At 39.0% G+C, this 26,026-nt stretch overlaps 1 pseudogene; it reads left to right on the top strand.

The window, feature by feature from the left end:
• The first annotated feature begins 10,909 nt into the window (after window positions 1-10,909).
• LOC124106420 (serine/threonine-protein phosphatase 2A catalytic subunit beta isoform-like) lies at window positions 10,910-24,615 on the top strand (annotated as a pseudogene).
• Window positions 24,616-26,026: the final 1,411 nt, after the last annotated feature.

Genomic DNA, 26,026 nt, shown 5'->3' with positions numbered 1-26,026 from the left:
TGTGTTGAAAGATCAGCTGTTATCCTGATTGGTTTACCCCTAAATGTAATCTGTTTCCTTTCCCTTGTAGCTTTTAAAATTCTCTCCTTATTCTGTATGTTGGGCATCTTCATTATAATGTGTCTAGGTGTGGATCTATTATGATTTTGCACATTCGGGGTCCTGTAGGCTTCTAGGACTGGGATTCTGTCTCATTCTTCAAGTCTGGGAAGATTTCTCGTATTATTTCATTGAATAGATTGCTCATTCCTTTGGTTTGGACCTCTATATCTTCCTGTATCCCAATGACTCTTAAGTTTGGTCTCTTTATGTTATCCCATATTTCTTGGATGTTCTGCTCATGGTTTCTTAACAGTCTTGCTGAGCTGTCTATGTTCTTTTCAAGTTGAAATACTTTGTCTTCATTGTCTGATGTTCTATTTTCTAAGTGTTCTACTCTGCTGGTAGTATTCTCAATTGAGTTTTTAAGTTGGTTTATTGGTTCCTGCATTTCCAGGATTTCTGTTTGTTATTTTTTACAACCTCTATTTCTCTGTTTAGTTGATCTTTTGTTTCTTGGATTTGTTTATGTAATTCATTGTCGAAGTGATCTTTCATTGTCTGATTTTGCTGTCTAATGTCTTCCTTGAGACTCCAGATCATCTGAAGCATGTATATCCTGAGTTTTTTATCTGACATTCCATCTGCTGCAGCTATTACCTCTTCTAAAGTTCTGTTGATATGCATTGCTTGTGGTCCTTTCTTTCCTTGTCTTTTCATATTGCTCGCGTTTCTTTCTGCTTGGTGAAACTGTTGTGTTTTTGAAATTTCCCCCCTATATATTTATATTGCTCTTGTATAGTTGAAAAGTCTCCCTTGCAGGGGCGGGGGGTGGCAGTGCTGCTCCTCCAATTGGGGTGATCTATCTACCATGCTGACGGGCCGCTGGGCCTGTTCTGCCAATTGGTCGCAGGTCTGCCTACCATGCAGGCGCTGGAAGCGGCTCTGCTCTGCCCCTCCTCCAATTGGGGTGTCTGACTACCACGCCGGCAGGTCGCTGGGCATGTTCTGGGCGTGGGCGAAGGCTGTGCTCTGCCCCTACTCCAATTGGGGTGACGTGTGGACCACGCCGGCAGGTTTCTGGGCCTGATCCGCCGGTAGGTTGCAGGTCTGCCTACCTTGCATCGCGGGCGGCGGCTCTGCTTTGCCCTTCTTCCAATTGGTGTGACATGTCTACCACACGTGCGGACCGCTGGGCCTGTACTTCCGGTCGGCTGCAGGTCTGCCTACCTTGTGGGTGCAGGCAGCGGCTCTGCTCTGCCCCTACTCCAAATGGGGTGATGTGTCTGCCGCGTCAGCAGGCCGCTGGGCCTGTTTCAGACCCCCAAGTCTTATATCTTTGTAATCTTTAACTAAAGGGCAGGTCCTACACCTCAACCCATTTGCCATTACTATGAACTATGTATTTTCCATTTTCATCATAAATTTCTGTGTGAGGCAAAGAAGGGTCTGTTAGTGGGGGGGAATGTATTTTTATTAGCCTCTTGTCCTGGAGGGGAATACCATAATCTTCTTTTAAGTAAGCAAGCTACATACCATGGTATTTGTACTGTTGGCACAGCAATTGCTTTTCCTATAACTAGGCTGTTACATAGGTTGTGGCTTTAGAATGGGGGGCTTAATGTAAATTGTTAACTTTGGGATACAAATTTCTTGTTGCTTAGGCTTTTCTCAGGAACCTTGATTTGCAGTCTTTTCCCTGTGAATTTCTTGAGGAATAACACTACATTTGTATCTTGAGAGATATTGAAACACACCTTGGAGCAGTCTTAATTGTGTCCTTATTCTCATTCTGAGAATTTTTCTAAAGTCACAGGCAACATTTACTTTTATTATAGACCAACATATGCCCTGTTATACATATCATGAGTATCATAAGCAAAACACTTAACATTCCCCATGCTATTGGTTTCCAGATGGTGTGGTCCTTGCCACAGCATCCCCCTCACTGTGACCCTGTCAGACAGTGAGTGCAGAAACACTTTCACCATTAGTGAGATCCTGTCTCTAAATAAAAACAAACACAAAAAAAGGGCTGAGGATATGGATTAGTTTTTAAGTGCCCCTGGATTCAATCTTTAAATATTTAGGTTGAGCCTGGTGCAGTAGCACATGCCTTTAATTCAAGTGGATCAAGAGGCTGAGGCAGGAGAATCAAGTTCAAAACCAGGCTCAATATATATATATATATATATATATATATATATATGTATGTATGTTGGGAAAATTGCTCAGTGGTTAGTGCCCCTGGGTTTATTCCCTGGTTTAAAAAAAAGTCATACTTTGACTTCTGAACACTCATCATCTCAAAAGATAGCTGTGTTGAAGGTGAGGGCTTTAAGAAATTAATGCTAAATAGTTGAACTCTATTCCAATATGACTCGTGTCCTTCTAAGAAGAGAGAGTTTGGGCACAGACATGTACAGAAGACATGAAGACACAGGGAGAAGTAAAAGGGGCCATGTAGAAGCCAGGGAGATGCCTCCCCAATAAATTCTTGGCTTTGGAGTCCAAGCTTTCAGAAGAGTAGGAAAATAAATTTTAGTTGCTTGAACAGCTCAGATTGTGGTGATTTCTTAAGGCAGCCCTAGTTCATAAGTAAAATATACCTCCCTCTTTACCTCTCTGTGAACCTTAACGGATAGGCTGAGTGTTTATGGCAGAGGAGGGAGAAAGGAACCCTCAGACTGATTTTGAACAGAAAGATGAACTGTGAGTAAAGTGGCCCTTGGCTTATAGCAGGGAGGCCAGCCCCTAATGTCCAATAATGATTAGAAAAAATGGCTAAGGATTGGCAAGGTGGTCAGTGGCCCCTCTTGCTCCCTCACAGTATGCCAGAGATGATCAGAATGTGCCTTCAAAGGGTTGTGAGAAGCAATTAAGTTCACTGAACTTGCAGCTGCCTGGAAAAAGGCAGCACCAAGTATGATCAGTTTTATTCATTGACTGTGGCTGTATAAAGATGGGCGCACACTTGGTGGTTTCAAATGACCCATTTATGTCACCCATCATATAAAGGGTTGATCATCGATGGATTCAAACAACCTACCATGTGTCACAAATATTTGAAAAAATATGCCTCTCTGCTAAACATATACCCACTTTTTTCTTGTCAGTATCCCATAAACCATATAGTATTAAACTATTTGCATGTAATATATGTCATATTATTTATTATAATGAGTTCAGAAATGATTTAAATATATATGGGAGGACCTATATAAATATTATGTAAACACTATGTTACTTTATATAAGCAACTTGAGCATCTGTGAATTTTGGTGACTTAAGTGGGTCCTGAAATCAATTTCCTGAGGATTCTGAGGGGGAACGATGCTGTAGCTCAGAAGTCTGGGTGTGTCATGGATGGACTGTCTGCTCAGGCACTTTGCCAGGCAGCCTCCCTGCATGTGGGAAAAGTCACCTTCTGTGCTCTGTACCTAGTGTTTGCTGACTTTCACTGGGGAGTGCACTTATCTCCTAAAGAACACCCACATTTCTTGCCACATGTGGCCCCCTCCATCTTCAAAGCTCTGAATCTCTTCATACTTGGAATATTTTTTGCTGAGAAGAGCACAGTCCCCTCAAATGTCCAGAGGAATAGGCCAGTCTCACACTGGACAATTTCCTTCCTTAAGGTCAGCTGTTCAGGGACCTTAATACTTCTATGAAATTCCTTCCTCATAGCACCTAGATCAGTGTTGGATTAATTTTGTGGGAGAAGAAGTGGAAACCAGGGAGAAGGAAGCTCAAGATGATTTGTCTCTTCATTGTCACAGCAATTTCTGTCCTATGGCACCCACTCTGCTGTTTGGGGAGCTCATCTCAGCAGAGTGCTGCTTACCTCTGAATATTTTCTCCACAACAAGGTTTGTGGTGACACAAACCATGAGGGAGTAAGTCTCTTTAGCTCTTGCCTTAGTCTCTTTTACATTGCTATGACTGAATTTCAGAGATAGACAAGGAAATTTCTACAGAATAGAGGTTTTCTTAGCTTACAGAACAAGAGGATGGAAAGCCCAAGTTCCAGGGGTCAGCAAATGGTGAGGCCTTCATGCTGTTTCATGCCACAGCAGAAGAACAGGAAGTTCAGGGAAAAGAGAAAGGGGGAGGAACAGGAATTGCTTTATAAGAAATCACTCTCAAGATAATGAAACCACAATGAAGCCACCTCTACATACTGTCACATTGGACAACCAAATTTCACATGAGTTTTTCAGCGGATACTGTAGCTGACATTTCTGCCAACTTAATGGGAAAAGATTTATATATTGCCTGATTTTAATACCAGCCATTTTCCTCTCTCTTGATTATATTGTCCATTCCTGGTAAATTAGGCCACCTCTCTCTCCTTTAATACCCCATGCTGAGTGATTTCAATTGCCATGTTTGGCCCCCAGTACCCTGCAATTGGATTAGCCATGGGTGTCACCTCAGGAACAAGTTCTTTGGAGTAGGAAGGAGCCCTTGGCTGGGAGTCAGTGGCCACAGACCACCATTCTCATTAGCTCCCAGGTATTAACCCCTTGACCTCACTATTATAAAGAGGATACAATGAACAAAACTTTTACAAATGCTGTAAGAACTTAAAAAAAAAAAAAAAGGACGAAACACATTTTGTGCATTGTAGAACTTCAAATAGTTTTTAAATAATAGTTTCAACCATGTGCCCTTTTAGTCATCTAATAAATATACTTTACAGGTTGGATTAGAGGAAACCAGGGAACTTAAAAGTCCTAAAATAGACTTCATACTTGCTGCATCAGTCAATGTCTCTTTGCCAGGAAAGACCCTATCATCTGCATAAATTTTAACAATCTTCCAGATTATTTTCTTTTTCTGTACTAAGTCTGCAATCTTCCCTAAATTGATGCTGAAGCATCAAGTTGGCTTATGGATGAAGTTGGAGAAATTTTCAATTCTCCATCTTATGGATGGGAGAGTGTGCTGCAGGTTGGGTCTGGTCCAGCTTCTCTCCTTCAGATTGTTTGGGCACTGGTTAGAAATAGTCCACTGTGTGCTAAAATGCAAGGTCCCTAAGCAGGCTTCTCACTGATCTGTTTGATGCTCCACTTTGAGGGAAAGCTTTGCAAGCGGATCATGGAAGTCAGCCCCTGTGGTAATGCCCTATTTCTTGGGGGACTCCAGGACCCTCCTGGCTCTGGCCAGGCAGGATACACAGGTTCTCACTCATTTCTGCCTCCACCATTTGTTCTCTACAAGCTGAGTACATATGGCCCCAGACTGCTGTGTTGACCCCATCTCCATTTTCTGTCTGGTGTTTCAACTTGTCAACAAAGATTTCCACAGGGTTTCCCCACACTTCAGAAAGGTTATATTACACCAGTGATGTGTTTTTTGCCATTTTGAGTATAGCTGTATGGCCAGGGCCATAACTGTACCCTGTCCCTGCTTGGAGAAGATAGAAGTATTTACTTTTTTTAATGGCCCTGGATGTTCAGCTGATGAATTTACATGAAATAGGAACTAAGCTCAACAGTTATAAGAATACATCTCTGTCTTAAGAAAAGCTCAGGGTTGACTTCCTTTTCTACAACACACGGCACATCACAGCCTGATTTATATAAAAAAGGAGTTTAATAAATTTGCTGACAGATTCACTGGGGAAAAGATAGTCTAGGTGTGCTTTCTGCGATTGTACAATAAGCCCCATTATTCCTGTCTGGAGTCAATGGCATGCAATGAATACTTTGGCATTAATCCTGAAAGTGCATTTGACAGAGGGCTTTTCCATTGTCTTGTCTCTGATACTTCATCACATATATCTTTGCCTCATTTCTTCTTGATTTACCCCTGGTGCAGCTGGTGGATCTTTCTAACAGTCCCTGGATCTCCATTTTGAAAAATGACATTTGGGGGCTGGGGATGTGGCTCAAGCGGTAGCACGCTTGCCTAGCATGCATGCAGCCTGGGTTCAATCCTCAGTACCACATACAAATAGAGATGTTGTGTCCGCCAAAAACCAAAACTAAAAATAAATATTAAAATTCTCTCTCTCTCTTTCTCTCTCTCTCTCTAAAAAAAAAAAAAAAAAAAGAAAGTAACATTAGTTCCCAGAAGACAGGATTTTATTTCTCTTTCTTCTTCTTCTTCTTCTTTTCTTTTTCTTTTTGTGTGGTGCTGGGGATTGAACTCAGGGACTTGTGCATGCAAGGTAATCACTCTACCAATTGAGCTATATCCCCAGCACTTCATTTTTCTTTCTAGGTGAATAATATTTATTACCATGTTTGCTTCTTCTACTCATTCATTTATGGGTGGGTAGACGGATTCCATATCCTAGGTGTTTTGAATAATGCTGTAAATATTGGGTGTATAAGAACATCTTATTGAAAAATATTTATTTATGTATATATGTATCTTTAGTTTTAGGTGGACACATTATTTTGTTTTTATGTGGTGCTGAGGATCGAACCCAGTGCCTCATGCATGCTAGGCGAGCACTCTACCACAACCCCAGCCCAAGAACATGTTTGATATGCTGATTTTATTTCCTTTTTTGTACTGGAGATGGACCCCAGCGCCTTAAGTGAGGTAAGCAAGTGCTTTATTGCTGAGCTATATCCACAGCCAATTCTATTTCTTTTGGATTTATAACCAGATGTGGAACTGATAAATCATATCATGGATCTATTTTTAGTTTTTGGAGAAATTTCCATATTCTTCAACACAATGTCTGATTTCATTCTGACCACAAGCATATGACACTTATTTTATTTACACCATCTCACCGGCATTTGTTACTTTTTCTTTTTTTAAATAATATTCATTCCAACTGGGATTAGATATTTCATTTTAGTTTTGATTCAGATTTTCCTGAACTAGGTGGCTAGTGATAGTAACATGCATTTTTCCACATAACTTATTGATCATGCATTTCTTCTTTTGATAAGTGTCTATTAAAATCATTTGCCCATTTGTCAATTGGATTACATATTTATGTTGGTTGTAAAGCATTTTGAAGTGTGTGTGTGTGTGTGTGTGTGTACAAATATAGATATATGTGTTCATATATAGATATTTTGGATATTAAATCTTTTTTTGAATCACTAGTTGACTAACACTGTCTCCCATTCTGTAGGTTGTCTCTTAACTCTGTTAAACGTATCTTTTGCTGTGCAGAAACTTTTTAGTGTGATATAATACTATTTGTCTGTTTTTGCTTTTAGTATATTCCCCCATAAATCTTTGCCATGCTGATGTCTTGAAGCCTCACCCACAATTTTGCCTGTCTGCAGTTTCCCCTATGTAGATAAATGGGCATTCCTTTGAAGGAGCAGTGTAGAGCAATCTCTCAGAAAAGGAGGTGTTACTGCATCCATGTGAACTGTGCTGATGCTTAGGACTGCATGGGCACTTGTTGGGCTCCAGGCCTCAAAGAGCAAAAGACCAGGATTCCCTGGAGAGTTCTGGTCAGTGAGGCTTCAGCTGTTTGCATTTTGAGCTTCACACCCAGAGGTCTCTTTACTCCGTCTTGGTGCCTCATGACAATTGGCCTGGCACTGTGACCCCTTGCCCATGAGTCCTGGAGGGGTAGTTCTCTGAGAATTAACAGCACAGCATCTCCTCAATTCATGCCTTTACACATGGAGAAGAAATTTTCATTACACTGATGAGTCAGAACATCTTAATTATTATTAACCCAAACACCACAGTTAAGCAGGTAAGATTTAGGGAATTCCACTCTCATGTTCAAGATTGCTCTTTGACTAGCTATAGTCTGCAGAGGCAAGTAGAGAAAATTCTATAAAATGGAACTTTTTTACTAACTCTGTCAAACACACACATTAATCAGTTAAAATGAGCTATGCAATTAGAATAAGATTTTTTAAAGTCTCTTCCTTTTTATTAGGTGTACTCAAAGAACAAATTAGAAAGAAATATTAAGGCTGTGGGTATTGATTACAGGAATGCCATTTTCCTAGGATGTTCAAAGTGTTGAAAAAAAATGATAAATAAATAAACTTAAGTCAGAATATAAAACACAACAGAACCACATACACAAACTTATACTTTAAAACAGGGAATAATATGGCTTAAAACAAAATTCTGGATATGAATTTCCACTTTGAATTTGTGGGTGTGCTGCCAAGATATTGGGTATTTGAACTACAGATAAACAGTTTATAATCCAGAGAAAGTTTAATCACTCAATTCCTAAGAATCTTAAATGATGATTGTAATATGCCATTTTTTTTTTAAATTGACATGATAATTTTTTAAATTGACATAATAATTATACACATTTATGAGTTACAATGTGAGGTTTTGATTCATGTGTATTTTTAGTAGTGATCAACCAGGATAATTAGCATATCCATCATATTAAAATTTTATCCTTAATTTATGCCATTTACATTCAAAACCCCTCTTCTAGCTACTTTGAAATATAAAATGCATTATGATTAATTATAATTTGCAGAGTAACAGCAGGCAATTTCGAAAAGAATTCCCTCTAGAAAGTTATTTTATTATTCATTTTTTGTATATATGTCCTTAAAAAAGGATAACCAGAGAGATGATTGTCCCAGCCTGAACACTTTCAGAGTGAAAGGGAAATTTATTAATAATTAAGCTGAGGCCATAGTCTTCAACTGGCAATTAGGGGTGAACTTTCTGGAAACTAAATGTCAGCATCATTGTGGCCTTTTCTGTATTGGTTTCACCTACATTGCTCTGGTGCTTCCTTTTGGTGCTCTCTGAACTACAACAACAAAAACCTCAATAGTTATGAAGAGAGGCATAACTGTGATATTTGTACCCTTATTAACTGTGGGAAATAAAAGCAAGATTTTTGACCTCATCTGCCTTGTTTTCCTCCTTTTTCACCAGGGTTTGCTATAAAGTATAAAGAGCATAGTAAAGCATTTAGTACTTTATAGCATTTTGGAAAGCACTCAATAACTATAGCAATTATCATTTTAAAAATTTTTTAAATGATGCAATTGTTCAGACTTACACACAGCAAAAATTAAGTCTGAGTGACCCCAAGCCCTAGTTTATTTTTCTTCTTCTTTTTCTCCTCTTTCTCCTTGTCTTTCTCCTTGTTCTTCTTCTTCTTCTTATAATGGGGATTAAACTAAGGGTCCACATCCCCAAATATTTTCATTTTGAGTCAGGATATTGCTAAGTTACTTAGAGCCTTGCTAAGTTGCTGAGGCTGGTTTTGAACCTGTGATCCTCCTGCTTCAGCCTCCCTAGTCACTGGAATGACAGGTGTGCACCACTATGACCAGCTGAAGACTCAGTCTTGCAGAAGCCTGGGAGAACCAGAAGTACCGAAGTAAGATCTTCTCATACTTTATGAACTGTTAAAACCATCATTCCTTGGGAAGAAGCACCTTGAAAAGAGAGCTGAGGAAAGGTCCAGGGAAAGATTTAACTTCCTGAGCTTTCATAGTGTGGCTATGGTCTGGCCTGCCTTTTCCTTGGTGACACCACTGTATTTTTGTAAGATGCTGGCAAGATGGACTCTTTAGTTTGCATACTTTGAATTGAAACCATTCTTATTCTTGGTTTTTCAAATGTAGCAAATCAGGATGTTACAAAATAAGTTATTTGAAAAATGTGCAGGGCTGAAAACTTTCTTTTAAGAGAAAGAAGAGCAACTCTGTTTCATTAGGTGCTGGCTCAGCATTTTCTAATAGAAATGTCATATACATGCAAATGGAGCCACACATTGGTACAAAAGACACACAGTGCTTCCTATCTAATAAATGAAATAGTGTGTTTATGGGGGTTAGGGCTGTGTGCTGCATTCTCTCTTGTGCAGTCCCACTGAAGACTCAGGGGCTCAAGATCATGGATGGTGGCTCAGAGGCTCAAGGTCATGGATGGCTATCCAACTGTCTATTCAGTGTGAGCAGCCACATCCATCCACATTTGTGGGTTAAACAACAGGATGTGCTGCATTATGCCATTCTAAGACCATTGTTTCTCAGCCACCTGGTTTCAAACTTGTGAACTCTGCATTTGATGTTGAAAACTAAGTGTGTATCATGCAGGACATTTTAAAACCCAGAATCTGATGTGACTAAAACATCTTTTGAACGCTTATGTGGACACCAATCCTGAGAAAATTTTTCTTAGCTAACTACAGAGCAAAAGACATTGATAGCTGGGCACAGTGGTGCAGCCTGTAATCCCAGCAACTCCTGAAACTGAGGCAAGAGGATCTCGAGTTCAAAGCCAGCTGCAGCAAACCTGAGGTACTAAACAACCAAATGAGACTCTGTCTCTAAATATAATACAAAATAAGGCTGGGGATGGGTCTCAGTGAGAGTACCCCTAAGTTTAATCCCTGGTTAAACCCCCCAAAGAAACAAACAAACAAAAAACTTTGACAAGGGACAGTGCTATCCATCTGAGGTTATGGGGAAAACTTTGAAGGGATCCTACACTTGAGCCATAAGAGAGTTTCATTTAAGTGTTAGTTCAGTAGAAAAGTGGCACTGAAAGTGCAAAGATAGGAATAATCATTTGAAATAAATGATGGTTCAAATTCAATTAATACAAAAGGATTGGGGAAGGGATGAGAGATCCTGGAGCAGCTGGCAAGAGGGAGGAGAGCCAAGGCCCAGACCATGCTCCCTGCTAACTTCCCACATGTTCCACAGGCTCCCTGGGCATGGCCAGCAGGGCATGGGTCAGGGTCTCTTGGATTCCACCTTAGGAGTTTCCCCAAGACTCGCAGCGGCCCTCCTCCTTCCCTTGTGTCCTGCTGGGAGCATGCAGCTAAGAGGACAGCATGGGTGTAGCAGGCCAGGGAGGGAGGGGAATGGGAGGAGGAGGGGATGCCAATGATGACTAGGCATCATCAGGGAGCTAGTCCTGTGCTTCTAGCCACTGTATGAGTGTCAGAGAGCTTAAGGAGAACCAAGTGCAGACACTGTGTGAAAAAGCTAATCAAATTATTTAAATTAATTAATTAATTAATTAATTTGTTCGAAGTAGTTTACATGCAGCAGAATGCATTTCAGTTCAGAGTACACATGTGGAGCATAATTTTTCATTTCTCTGGTTGTACACAAAGTAGAGTTACACCATTCCTGTCTTTATACATGTAATTAGGGTAATGATGTCCATCTAATTCCACCATCTTTTCTACCCCCATGAATTTTCCCTTTCCCTCCGTCTTTTTTTTCTTTTAATTTTCTAGTTGTAGATTACACAATATCTTTATTTTATTTTTTATGGGGTGTTGAGGATTGAACCCAGGACCAGAGCTCTTCCACTGAACTACAACCTCATCCCCCTCCCTCTCTCCTCTTTGCCCCATCAAGTTTTCTCCATTCTTCCCATGCTCCCCTCCCATTGTGGGTCAGCATCCACTTTTAAGAGACAGAACATTTGCCCTTTGTTTTGGGGTGATTGGATTTCTTAGCATGATATTTGCCAAGTCCATTCAGTTTCCTACAAATGCCATAATTTTATTCTCTTTTAATGCTGAATAATATCCTATTGTGTATATGTACCACAGTTTCTTTATCCATTCATCTATTGAAGGACATCTAGGTTGGTTCCTCAGTTTGGCTATTGTGAATTGTGCTGCTATAATCAGTGATGTGTCTGCCTCACTGTAGTATCTGATTTTAAGTCCTTTGGGTATAAACCCAGGAGTAGGATTGCTGGGTCAAATGGTGGTTTTACTTCAGATTTTCTAAGTAATTCCATACTGCTGGAAAGGCTAAGAAAATTTTAATAAAATAATCAAATGCACAAAATAATCAAATGTGGTAGATGTACATGGCCAATTCCATGACCTTATGGAACTAACTCTTTAGGATTTGTGGAAAATCACCAGATACAAACTATCTATTCATGGGTGACTATGGAGGTTATAATTCTGTGTAGACTGTGACTCTTCTTGTAGCATCAAAGTTGCATTATCCAGAACACATGACAATACTGAAGGAAAATCACAAAAACCAACAAATTACCCACATGTATGGTTTTTATGATGAATGTCTACTAAAATATGGAAATGCCAATGTTTGGAAATATTTTACAGGTGTATTTGATTGTCTTCCACTTACAGCTTTAGTATATGGACTGATATTCTGCCTCCATGGTTGCCTTTCTTCATCCATTAGATATGCTGGACATATAAGAGTCCTGGATTATTTACAAGAAGTTCTGCATAAGGGCCCTGTATGTGATCTGTTATGGTTAGATCCAGATGATGTGGTGGCTAGGGTATTTCACCACAAGGAAGTGGCTACATGTATGGACAAGACATTTCTAAAACATTTAAACATGTCAATGGTTTCACACTGGTTTCTCATGCTCATCATCTTGTAATGGAAGGATATAATTGTTGCCATGATTGGAAAATGGTTACCATTTTCAGTGCACCCAATTACTATTATGGTTGTGGGAACCATGCTGCTATCATGGAACTATAGGACACTTTAAAATATTCCTTTCTTCAGTTTAACCCAGCACCTTATTTTACCATGGGACCCCCTCACACTACTTCCTGTAAATTTTTCCAGGGAAAAACTTGCCTTTGTATGTTGAAATATATATATATATATATACACACACACATACTTAAAAAATAAAGTTATATATACACACAGAGAGAGAAATGCCTTCTTTTGGGGTTTTAGATAGCCCCTCTCACCCAGCTCGCACAAAGGAGTCAAGGCAGGCAAGAAGAAAGAGAAAAAGCACACTTTGAACCAGGTTTGATTGGGAGAAACCATTCAAATTAGGCAAGGGGTAGGATTACAAAGGTTGAAGGTAATTCAAACCCACCAGTAACACCTACTCCTGAAGCCATGCCTCATTATCTAAGTGTAGAAAAGCCCAAGATATTTTGGGGCACAATAATTGTTCAGAATCTCTTGCTGAGGACTTAGGGGCATGTATTTCCAGAACTGTATATATATATATATATATATATATAAATATATATATATATATATAAATGGAAAAACCAACAGTATTCTATGTGTTTCTGTAATACAGTGTGATCTCTCTTGGCATTAAACCACACCACATCATGGACCAAAATGTATCATACTAATTATGAGAATTTAACATGATTTGAGACTGAAATTTAGTACATTATGTGCTAGATTATTCAGAATAACAGTATACCTGCTGTATTTGTAGTAACCAATTTCCTATGTACTGTTCAAGGAAAAAAGGTAACTAACTTCATCTTCTCTGCACTGACTTGGAAATTTTAGTTGTAACAGTGTTTAAGTGGCATGGATTAATAAGAAATGGAGTTTCATTTTTAGAAAAAATTTACACACTAACTTTCACTTAATTCATTACCCTTTATTTTATTAAAATGTGTAATTAATAAAGAAGTCTTCTTGGAAGTATGTTGTCATGACATTTATAGACATTTCCCTTCATTTAAACTAAAATACTGTTTCATGTTGTTCTATATATTATTTCTATATATTAGTCATGACAGTGCTTGCATCCTATTTGGTGTTCTGAACAAATAAACTTTCTATTTGAAACAAAACAAAATTTAAAAAAAAAATAAAAATGGATTTGAAGTTTTATTTTTTAGTTTTACACACATACCAATTTAGTTATTTATTCCATATGTTATTGATGCATTATAATTACACATAATGGTAGGATTCATTGTTACATATTCATACATGCACATGACATAACAATATAATTTTGTCAATACAATTTCCCCTTTCCCATCCCTTCTCCCTTCCCCTGACTAAATTTGAATTTTCTAAGTATGTATTTATGATATGCAGGTTTTGAGACTTATAAAGCAAAATAATACAAAGATCAGCTTGGCCTAATGTCTCTTTACTGTGATCCCAGGGATTTGGGAGGCTGAGGCTGGAGGATCACAAGTTCATACCAGCCTCACAAATTAATGAGGCCCTAAGCAACTTCGTGAGACCCTGTCTCACTAAAATAAAAAGGACTGGGGATGTAACTCAGTGTTAAGCACCCCTGGGTTTAATCCCTGGTACAAAAACAAAAAGGATAAGAGAATTATAGAGATGTTTGAGTTGCCACATGGAAATGATTATAGTTGGTTCTCAGTTCAGTACCCAACCCAAGATGGAAAATATTCAGAAAATAATTGAATCTGTATTGAATATACAAATTTTCCTTGTTCTTCTTCCCTTAACACTTTTGTAGAACAACTATTTACATAGCATTTATTTTGTATTAGGTGTCCTAAGTAATCTACAAATTATTTAAAGTATGTGGGAGGAAATGTGTAAGTTCTTTTCAAATACCATGCCATTTTATATAAGGGACAGATTTTTTGAGAGGGTGGGGGTACCCTGGAAGCAATCCATACAGGTACCAAGAAATGCCATTCAAGTTTATTTGAACTATCTCTTGGTCTACCAGTGAAATTATTAGAGGTAATTGCTCATGCCAGGCTCTTTCTTTCCAGTCTTTTTCTTTGTTCTTTTTTCCACCTGGTGAAGATGCATCATAAGCTGAAGGACCCACTCTGGTCCTTACCCTATTCTTATTCATTTTTCAGAAAGTCAAGGGCTATATATAAATCTCTTGTTTGTTTCCAGAGGAACTACCTGACACACATCCTCATCCATCATCTTGCTAAAATGCAAATTCTGATTCAGTTTGTCTGTCGTGGGCCTGCGATTCTCCATTTCCAGCCAACTCCTTTATATATTTCCAGTCAAAATGAAGGCACTAAGGAGAAAAGGACTTATTTTATTTCATGTTGTTTCTTCTCAGGTATCCCACCTTTCTCATGGAAGAGCTAAAGAAGGAAATTGAAGAAAGAATCATAATTTTCTATAATCTCACAGAAAATAAATTCTGTATTCTCAGAGGCAAAACTGGTCCCATTATGGACTTCAAATCCAAAGACAGTTTTTCAGAGTTAGAGTAGCTCAAAAAATAAATTAGTGTCCCCTATTGAGTGGGAGATGTTGACCACAGTGTCAGCTGAGGCCTCATGAGGAGGCTGTGATACAGTAAAGATGGCAGGAACTCACAGGCATCTTCCCTAGTTCTCAAACCTTCTAGAGTTCAATTACCATCAACACTTGATGGGATAAAGGCCAGTGTGTTGCTATGACAAAATACCTCAGATGATGAACTTAAAAAGAAAGATCCATTTTGTCTCAGCAGTTCAGAGGTTTCAGTGCACAGTTTCTTGGCCCCATTGCTTCTGGGCCTGCGATGTGGCAGAACATCATGGCAAGCGTGTGTGGCAGAGGAGCTAGCTGCTCACCTCATTGCAACCAGAAAACAAAACCAAGAGACAGGAAAGGGATCAAGGACCAAGTACCTCCCACAAGGAAACACCCCAATAGCCCAAGTTCCTCCCACTAGACCCCACATCTTAAAGTTTCTGCCACAGGCTGGGACCATGACTTCAACACCTGGGCTTTGTGAGAACATTTATCCTAACTACAACACGGGTGTGATGGGGCATGATCTGTGGTCTCTCTGCTCTGATTTCTCCCTCTAGAACAGAAGTTGGCAAATGGTCACAAAGGGCCAGGATGCTCATATTTTAGGTTTTGAGGGTTATAAGATCTGTGTCACCTTTTTCAACTTTGCTTTTGAGAAATAGCATCTATATACAAGAAATGAATGGACATGGCTTGTTCCAATAAAAGTTCAAGTACAAAACTGGATGGTGAGAGAGTTTGGTCCATGGCTTGCTGGATGCTTCTCTGGAACTCTCTGTGAGGGGTAGGCAGACAGGGAAGAGGTTTCTGGAAGTCCTTTTGAGGAGGGCCATTTCTCTTGGTCTCTTGTTATATACTGCATGGAGGGAGGTAGCCTTGTCCCATTTGTCAGATGAGAACACTGAGACTCTGTCAGCAGCCAAATTGCCCACTGTAGTCCAGCTGCTAAAGATGTACATAGAAACTGAATCCAGATCTACTGACTCAGAATCCAGCATTCTTTTCACAATTCAGTTCATTTGTTCTTGTCTTGGAGTTGAGCTATCAGAAAACAGTATTCTCTGCCATGCTCCAGCTGAGCTCACTCCACCCAGCTCTACGGGACTTGCCTCTGGTCGCAGCCAGCTCATACTGCAGGAAGCTGCCTCTTTCCCAGAGCTATGCTCATGAAAAGACCAAGTGTAGATGAGAGTTTCCTTTGAAACATACAGAACCTGGGCTGAACTTTCTACAGCAGGCTTTGTGCACAAGCCAGTGAAATACCAATAGGAAAAAAAATCTAATAACAAACTAAAAGAATAACTTTAAAAAAATAGCTAAAAAGTTAGGTTAATTGGAGCCAAAAATGTCATATTAATGCAGCAAAGCTCTAGAGAGCCTGCCCTGGTCTTTGTGTATACAGAGAGGCTAACAGGAAATGATATGACACATCCTTACAGAGTTCCTTGTTGTGTTGGGCAGACATTGCAGTTAATGTCCTATTGTAATGTTATTTTTATTGGCAAGCACTTTCTTGGACCTCTCACGTTCTTTAAGCTACCATTTCAGGACCAGTGGGATTTAGGACTCAAAAAAAAGGTTTTTTTTTTAAACATCCACAAAACTGTTTTGACTTTCCTGTAGTGCATCTATACTTCCCTAAGAGATCTTAAAAAAACACATTTTGCTTTGGAGGACACACCACTGTGCTACAGGCTCTGATCAACTTCTTTGCTTTAAGGTCAAACTGATTCTGTGCCTCTCTTGAGCATTTCTCTTTCTCTCTCTTCCTTCCAGAACCTAATATTTGGTACTGAAATCCAGGAGAGGAACCCTGAAACAGGTTACCCTATGGGACTCTACCCTTGTTGCAGCTTTTTCTCCCAACACCCTAGACCACTGTCATAATCTGTTGAATATCCATTAAATCTTAGCATGAGGTCAGCAATTCTGGTTTATGTCTGTTCTCTCATCCCAACCTCCTGAATCCAGAGATGCTTATATTCAGTCTCATTCTATTTCCTCTCTCCTTTAGGGAACCTGAGGGACATGAGGGGACTTGTGGTTCTCACTCCTGTTCCTCCAGACCCACCTGACTCACCCAGGCTCATTAACAGGTACCTCTTAATCTTACCCATCCAAAGACTTTTCCTTGAGTTGCCTTCTCCCCAGTCTTAAAATTCTTGACCCTGGGGGTGAAATTAAATCTCAAAAATTCAATATTCTTTGGCCAAAGAGAAGCTGATGGTTTTTAGTGGTCTGAAAATGGTACCTTTGATATTGGAATCCTAAGAGAGTTAGATAACTGCATTCAGAGCTATGCACTGTTCAGAAGCCTCTTACATTCATATTTTCTTCTTTATCCATAATTATCCCTCTCACTTTCAACCCCATACCACATTCCAAATTCTATTACAACACACACACACACACACACACACACACCAGAAAAACAGACATGACACCAAATACCAATTAATTGTAGCCTCTAAAATTATCATTGACTATCCCAATAATTTTCTAGTTACTTTCTCCATTAAGTCTTTCCTGAACATCTATTCTATTCCTCCACCTTACCTTCTCAGTAACAAGAAGAAAAAAATCCTGAGCTAATTGATTTTTCTTTTTTGCTAAAGCACTCTCTAGTAAAAACTTGAAGATCGCTTGATTTTAACTCAGATTTCACAGCTATAAGAGATAAGAATTGAGGCTTTCATCCTTGTTCCTATGGAGGATAAAACCTTGTCCACTAATAATCGAAATATTATTGGCAAAGGCAATATTGCTGTAGAACCCAAAAGCCAGTGATGATAAGATTTTTAAAACTATTAGGGTAAATAAACTTGCATTCCTCTTATTCTCTTATCTTTACCTCTGGACTAACAGAATACCATGGGACCTCACTCAAGTCTCAAATCCATTAAACTCTAATATACACCTAAGATGAAGGGGTGTCCTCCATTTAATTTTCTTTGTCTCTCATGCTGAAAATGGCAGCTTTCCTTGCTCCTTAGGTCTCTGCCTGACATCTGTCTCTCTAAGGCTTCCTTCTGGAATATAAGCTGCATGATCTATTTTCCAAAACTGATTCTAGAAAAGAAAAAAGTTTTAACTTTAAATCTAAGCTACAGTGAAACATAAATTATTGTTTTCTTGAGAACCTTTTTCCTGAAGTCTTTCCTCCCATATCCCATGGGCTTTCATATTCTCTAAATGTCTGGTCTGATGTTAATCTGATCCCAAAGTACAGTAGATGTAGATGTAGACTTTTCATGTTCTGATTTACTAGAGTCATTACATACATGCCACTTTTTTCAAAACTCTGTATACTTCAAGAATGAAAAAACCTTGTTAAATCATAAGTTATTAGATAACTTAAAGAAAAAAGAGCATTCCTGTGTCTAGCATTAGCAAAAAGTTTTCTAAAGGAACTACACTTAACCTGTATTCCAAGATAGCTGATATTAAAGAAGGAATAAAATACATTAGTGCATCAATCAGAATTTAGAAGCTGCCTGTTTAAGCTATTGCTGACACTGAACTTCAGTGGAACTTCAGTTCTTTTTTCTAGTCTTGATCACTGCTTTGACAGGTACCATTTAATATAGATTGGATTTTCATGATGTATATTTATTTCTATAGATTATTATTATTTCTAGTCCAGGGTTGTGGCTCAGTGGTAAAGTGCTTGCCTAGCATGCTTGAAACTCTGGTTTGATCCCCAGCAACACATCAAATAAAATAAAGGCATTGTGTCCATCTACATCTAAAACAATAAAAAATAAATCTGGTTTCTCTATTACTGCTAAAAATGATTAAATTTTAATGGGATAGGTGGGTGCTTTTGTACAAGCCTACAATCTCAGCAACTGGGAGGCTGAGGCAGGAGGCTCACATGTTCAAAGCCAGATTCAGGAACTTAGTGAGAGACTAAGCAAATCAGTAAGATCCTGTCTGTAAATAAAATATTTTTTAAAAGGCTGGAGATTTGCTCAGTGGTTAGGCACCCCTGAGTTCAAATGCCAGTACAAAAATAAATAAATGGGATAAAATAGTATAAAATTATTTCCTCATAGTTATGAAAAGTTTAAGTCCAAGATCTTAAGTGTATATTTTGTGTGAACAGACCAATATCAATGTGGTGGCAGGACTCCACTGACTTCAAAGTTTCTGATAGAATTATTCCTTATATCTTTTCAATTATTATGGGTGTGAATATTCTGTACTTTATGGTCACAAATGTAGTTCTTTCCCATGTGTCCCTGAAGCCCTCAAAGGTAAGACAGACAAGTCCATTCACTCAGAAAGTGATGACAATAAAGCAGGAAGCTACCCTCAAAGCCCACATGGTCTGGCCCCATATGGCAGGAGATGGAAGAGGCTTCACTGAGCTTGTTCCCCTAAATGATACCTGCCATGGTGGATAAATGTCAACTCTACACACAGAATGGGTGACGTGAGTCTTTAGCTCTGAAGACTGGAACAGGTGGGGAAAAAAAGGCACACAAGTGGGATAGGTAGAGGTAATTGGAGGGCATTTTTTTTTGAAATCCCGAGTCTCTTTGGTCCATTATCTCATTTCCTGCAATTGTCATATCCCCAAATACTATTTTAATCATATATATAGGTACATTAATACTGAAATCTATACTCCAGGCCTGGGAGCATAAAGTCATGTTCAATAGACACTGCAAGAGAATTTAGACCTGGTAGTTGTGAGCACATTGTGTTAGGAAGCTCTAAAATGCAGGACTAGGAATAGATAGGAAGGTTGGATCATTCAGTAATATATGCAAGAGTGTCTCTCCACTCAAAGATATTGTGCCATGGATCTTTATCTAGAGAGATCAGGGTCCTGTAGTTCTCCAACAACATGTTCCTGTATGAAGCCTTCTTAGCAGGATCCAGGCATGGTGAATCATTCTCAGAATGTTCTATGTTCTTGAACTTGAATATCAACAGACCCTCTCTGAATGGCTACACTCTCTGCAGGGCTGAGGGAAATGAGCTTCTGAGTGATAATCTGTCTGTACTGTGGACTTGGAGGACAGAATTGTGATGGGATACTTCATGGACAGATACCAGTCAGGACCCAGGCAAAGTTGCCTCAGCTAAAACTCTAGCTCTGGGTAGTGATGCAAAAAATCTACTCAGAGCCTACACAAAGAACCTCCCAGACTACACTGTGACTTTCACTGCATGATCTGAACAAGGCATGTGTGAAGCTCAATTTCAACCATTTTCAAATATACATTTTAGTGTCATTAAATAGATTCATAGTGTTATACAATGATCACTTTAATTCATCTCACAAACTTTTTTTTTTTTTTTTTTTGCAAATTTGAAATTTCATACTCATTCAACATTTCCCCACTCCAACCCCTGGCAACTACCATGCTACCTACCATCTCTGAACTGGACACTTCTGGTTACCTCCTATCATGGCACATGACAGAATTTTCTTTCTTTTTAAGGATTAATAATCTTGCATGGAGATACTATAGTTTGCTTTTGGGTCAAGGAGCATTTTGTTTGCTTCCACCTTTGGCCTATTTGAATTATGCTGCTATAAATCACACTCACCTTTAAATTTGGTTTGGAGTATAACCGTAAAAGTGTTGCAATTCTGATGTGGTCAGGAATGTTCTGTGTTTTGGTTGTGGTTGTTACAGAAATCTGTTCATGGGATAAAACACACGCACAAGAATTTACACATACAGAAAGCATATTAAATTGGTGAACAGCAAATGGGACCTATAGTCTCATTAACAGAATTGTATCAAAGTGACTTTCCTGGTTCTGATAAGATGCTACTGTTTGACTTGGGCCACCATCGTATAGTTCTGATCTCTGTAAACACCCTGACTCTACACAATGTTTCCAATTTTCTATGATTTTCATTTCAAAATAAAAAGTTAAGTAGTGCAAAATATAGAGAAGTTATTGATTTGCTGTTTCAGCTAGTCCCATATCAGAGTGTCATACTATATGACATCAGGTGGGGATATCACAATGTTATGAGGGTGCCAGTTAGGGTCCAGTTCCTTGGTGTCCTGAACACAGAATTGAGTCATACACAGAGAAGTAACAGGAAAAGTCCAAATTTACTGAAAGTCCAGGTAAAAGCAGCACTCAGTAGGATAGAGAAGAGTGGGCTGAGCAAGAGAAAAGACTCAAGGTCCAAAAATCCCAAATCAGCTTCTTATATGCTGGGCTCTGAGACCATTTCTTTCTTATGTGGACCTGATTGAACATCTTACCCCATTTGCAGCATTTTACCCCCAAGTGTTCAAAGTCCTCCCCCTGGGTGCTCATTGTCTGAGTACTATGGGGTGCACAGTCTTCCCCAATGTTGTGTAGGTTTTCCTGTCTCCTATTGGGTTATTTAAAGGAGTCTCAGGAAGGGGAATCCCAATTAAAGGCCATCCTCAGCAACTTAGCAAGACCTAAAAAACTAAGCAAGACCCTTTCTCAAAATAAATTTAGGGCTGAGGATATAGCTCAGTTGGTAGAATGCTTGCCTTACACACACAAGGACCTAGGTTCTATTTCCCAGCACCACACACAAAATAATAATAATAATAATAATAATAATAATAATAATAATAATAATAGGCTGGAGATATGGTTCTGTGGTTAAGCATCCCTGGGTTCCATCCCTTCTACCAAAAAGAAAAGCAGAAAGGGAGAAACTAAAGAAATGTATCATTAGTTGTTTCCGCCTTCCTTTGTCCTCTTGTGGAGGACAAGTCCCCCTGGGTTGAGTGCTTTTTGGCAGTACTTATCTCTATTTTTCAGGTTAGGGGAGGGTTTCTTTTCACCTCCTGTTTGTCATGGGGCTTTGACTCTTTACATGCAGGTAAGAACTGATTGTATCTTTTCATTTCCTCTCCTCTCTAGCTGCCTTTCTTACACCCCAAGTTATTTTACATTTAAAGCTAACTAGTGTATTTTGTAATTGGTCCACTGGTCTTTCTATTTCTCACAAAATTTATATTAATATAAGAATATCTCACAAGACATGCATGTATTTTAAAGACACGCCATCAGAGATCTCTAGGAAAACAGAAGAATGCTTCCTTCATGGGTGACAATGTATGTTTCTCAGGCCTGAAAGCCCAGACCAAAGCACTGTGGAGAGTGGTATGGTGTTCTATCTCTTTTGTTTCTCTCTCTCTCTCTCTCAAAGAAAGGAAGAGACCATGAAGCTGCTTCTACTCCAGTGTTGTCCCTTCCCATCAGGTGGATGCCCCTTCCTCTACTTTTCACAGAAATAACAGGATTAGAGGGTTAGCTGGCTGAAGATTGAGAACTAGTACAAAAGACAGCTAGGCTTGTTTCTCCTTTCTTATTATAATTTCATGTCTAATGCCTGCATACTGTGAGAAATTTTCTGTCTTTTGGTTCTTCAGGGCAATTTTTAAAGTCAGAAATCAGAAAATCCTGGCTTCTTTACATTTTTCCATGGATATGTCTTTGTATGTAGTGTGTATTATATATGCATTAGCATTTACTATTTAATGCATGATGAAACCTGATGTTGGAAGTGATAATTTTTTTGACAATATTAATATTGTTTTTGTATCAGCATGTTCCAGAGCTGGAGTATTCTGGGAATTGGAGACATCATGAAAACTGACCTTGACTCTTAGTTCAGCTGAGTAAGATTATGCACATCTGTAATCTGAATAGCTCAGGAGGCTGAGGCAGGAGAACCCTGAGTTCAAAGCCAGCCTTAGCAATTTAGTGAGATCTGAAGGAACTCAGAGAGAACCTGTCTCTGAATAAAATATAAAAAAGCACTGGAGATATGACTCATTGGTTATGTAGTAGGAGAAAGACAAGGGGGGACACCGAAGATAGAAGAAAACACTTGTATTTTGCTGCAGTCAGGTTCAGAGGGCACAACTTTCACTGTAATCAATTAATCCCCCAAAACCCTGAGTTCAGGCAGTTTCAGAACTTTATACCCCGTGTGTAAAGGGAGGGACCCAGATGTTTATAGTCTGCAAAAGTTCACACAAAAGCAGCTTTTACTTTCACTTTTCTGGGCAAGTTAACCTTTCATGGACAGCCACTAATATGGGGAGAGCTTCTTCTCCTCTTTCTTTCCTCCTCCGCCAACTATTACCATAGATCCCAATTAGTAAACTCTTCTCTTATTTTTGAAATATAAACATATCTGTGAAGCTCAGACCAAAGGCCAGGGATCTAGTTAAAAGAATCTGGTTTTCTTATCACACTCTGCATTTGAAAAAAACAATTTCCTTGAAAACCTTTACAATTTGGCATATATATATATATATATATATATATATATATATATATATATATATATATATATATATAATATTTGTGAAAAACTGGTAAAAAGGTGTTCAGCACCTGGAATACTGATCTCTTTCAGGCCAGTGGCCAGGTAAGATATAGAAAGAAGAAATAGGAAGTTTAAATACATTGAACTCTTTTGTACAGATTCTTTTGCTGATAGTCTTAAAATCAATTATAATGAAGATTTCTGAAGAAGCTTAATTAAGATTTTCTGGGGAGAAGAGTGTGTCACTACAGTTAAGCACCCCGAGTTCAATCACCAGCATCACACACAAAAAAAGAGGTCTCCCCTTTCAAGTGATAATTCTTGGGATCAAGTCAGAAAGATTTCAGACATGTTGCTCAGAGTAACAGTAATGAGTTTATTGAAAAGAAAATTAGATACTCAAGGAAGAGAAGGGGTCCTTTTGGAGAGGAGAGTGACAATGTGCCTCTTCTGCACTCCAGTTGTATTGAGGGATCCCAGGGAAGTTTCCAGACTCTGCCCATGTCCACATTTTGACTTTTGGACCACAGCCATATTACATCCAACTTCCAAGTTTCCACTACCATGACAACACTTGGTAACCTTGGCTCATGCTGACTGGCTCTAATTAAATTCTTTACCATGCATGGTTACAGATTTTATGATTAGGAGAAATTATCCTGATTTCTCTGAGTTTCAGGATTTGGTTTATAAAAATGGTCACAAAAGTCTTCCCTTGCAGGGTAACTTTTATTCCTCTTATCCATATTATTTTAGGCCTGCAGAAAACAGGTAGTGTGCTGAGGAATGTGACATATCCCATTCACTTAGGCTAGGAAAAGGTGAAGGTAAATTGTTTCTTGGACTAGAGGACATGTGAGGTTCAGCATGCTGTGTCCATTTTATATGTTTATTCTCTTAATCTCATGTACACACCATTTGCATCTGTTTGTCCCCTAATCACTGCTGGGGATTGAATCCAGGGTTTTGCACGTTCAGACAAGTGATCTAACCTGAGCTATATACCCATCCCCAATCTGTTCATATCTTACATGAAATGCACAATTATTGCAAATCCACATAAGCTGAAGCATGGGTTGAGTTTGTTAAGCCAACTCAGTAATTCCTGATCTCTTAGAATCCAGCAATAGTGATGTTAGAATAGTATGTGCTGCTGATGTGTCTCCACCACTGACCTCCAGTGCAAACTTGGAAATCACAGGCAGTTCTACAAATTTTTACACTCCCTCTCCCTTACCCAGTTATTTATATTTTCAGAATGCAGATGAGATGGGAGGATTTAGTTGTAATATGGGGAAGCAGTTCTTTGGCTCTGCCAGCCAGATGAGTAATGGACAATTCAACAGTGTCTCAGTGGCATAAGCATCAAGTTGCAGTTAAACATTTGCTTGTGTAACTAATTGTCTATGCAAAATTATTCCTGAGAAACAAAATATGATTGAACCTACAAAATAAACTGGCATCCAAAGTGCATTTATATTTTATTTTTTTTTAATTTTTTATTGTGGGTTGTTCAAAACATTACAAATTTCTTGACATATCATATTCCACACTTTGATTCAAGTGGGTTATGAACTCCCACCTTCACCCCATACACAGATTGCACAATCACATCAGTTACACATCCATTGATTTACAAATTGCCATACTAGTGTCTGTTGTGCTCCGCTGCCTTTCCCATCCTCCACACTCCCCCCTCCCCACCTCTCCCCTCCCCTCCCCTCCTCTCTCTCTACCCCCTCCACTGTATAACCCTGAGGGTCTCCTTCCATTACCGTGCAATTTCCCTTCTCTCTCCCTTTCCCTCCCACCTCTCATCCCTGTTAAATGTTAATCTTCTTCTCCTGCTCTTCCTCCCTACTCTGTTCTTAGTTACTTTCCTTATATCAAAGAAGACATTTGGCATTTGTTTTTTAGGGATTGGCTAGCTTCACTTAGCATAATCTGCTCTAATGCCATCCATTTCCCTGTAAATTCTATGATTTTGTCATTTTTTTGATGCAGAGTAATACTCCATTGTGTATAAATGCCACATTTTTTTATCCATTCATCTATTGAAGGGCATCTAGGTTGGTTCCACAGTCTTGCTATTGTGAACTGTGCTGCTATGAACATCGATGTAGCAGTGTCCCTGTAGCATGCTCTTTTTAGGTCTTTAGGGAATAGACCAAGAAGGGGAATAGCTGGGTCAAATGGTGGCTCCATTCCCAGCTTTCCAAGAAATCTCCATACTGCTTTCCAAATTGGCTGCAACAATTTGCAGTCCCACCAGCAATGTACAAGTGTACCCTTTTCCCCACATCCTCGCCAGCACTTGTTGTTGTTTGACTTCCTAATGGCTGCCAATCTTACTGGAGTGAGATGGTATCTTAGGGTGGTTTTGATTTGCATTTCTCTGACAGCTAGAGATGTTGAGCATTTTTTCATGTACTTGTTGATTGACTGTATATCCTCCTCTGAGAAGTGTCTGTTCAGGTCCTTGGCCCATTTGTTGATTGGGTTGTTTGTTCTCTTACTGTCTAATTTTTTGAGTTCTTTGTATACTCTGGATATTAGGGCTCTATCTGAAGTGTGAGGAGTAAAGATTTGTTCCCAGGGTGTAGGCTCCCTATTTACCTCTCTTATTGTTTCTTTTGCTGAGAAAAATCTTTTTAGTTTGAGTAAGTCCCATTTGTTGATTCTAGTTATTAACTTTTGTGCTATGGGTGTCCTATTGAGGAATTTGGAGCCAGACCCCACCGACTGTAGATCGTAGCCAACTTTTTCTTCTATC

The sequence above is a fragment of the Marmota monax genome, unplaced genomic scaffold (assembly GCF_021218885.2).
Source record: "Marmota monax isolate L192 unplaced genomic scaffold, Marmota_monax_Labrador192_F-V1.1 WCK01_AAM20220418_F8-fsc00682, whole genome shotgun sequence".
In the NCBI taxonomy this organism is placed as follows: Eukaryota; Metazoa; Chordata; class Mammalia; order Rodentia; family Sciuridae; genus Marmota; species Marmota monax.
Note: the sequence above shows the minus strand (reverse complement) of the source record. Positions and strands in the feature narration are given on the sequence as shown.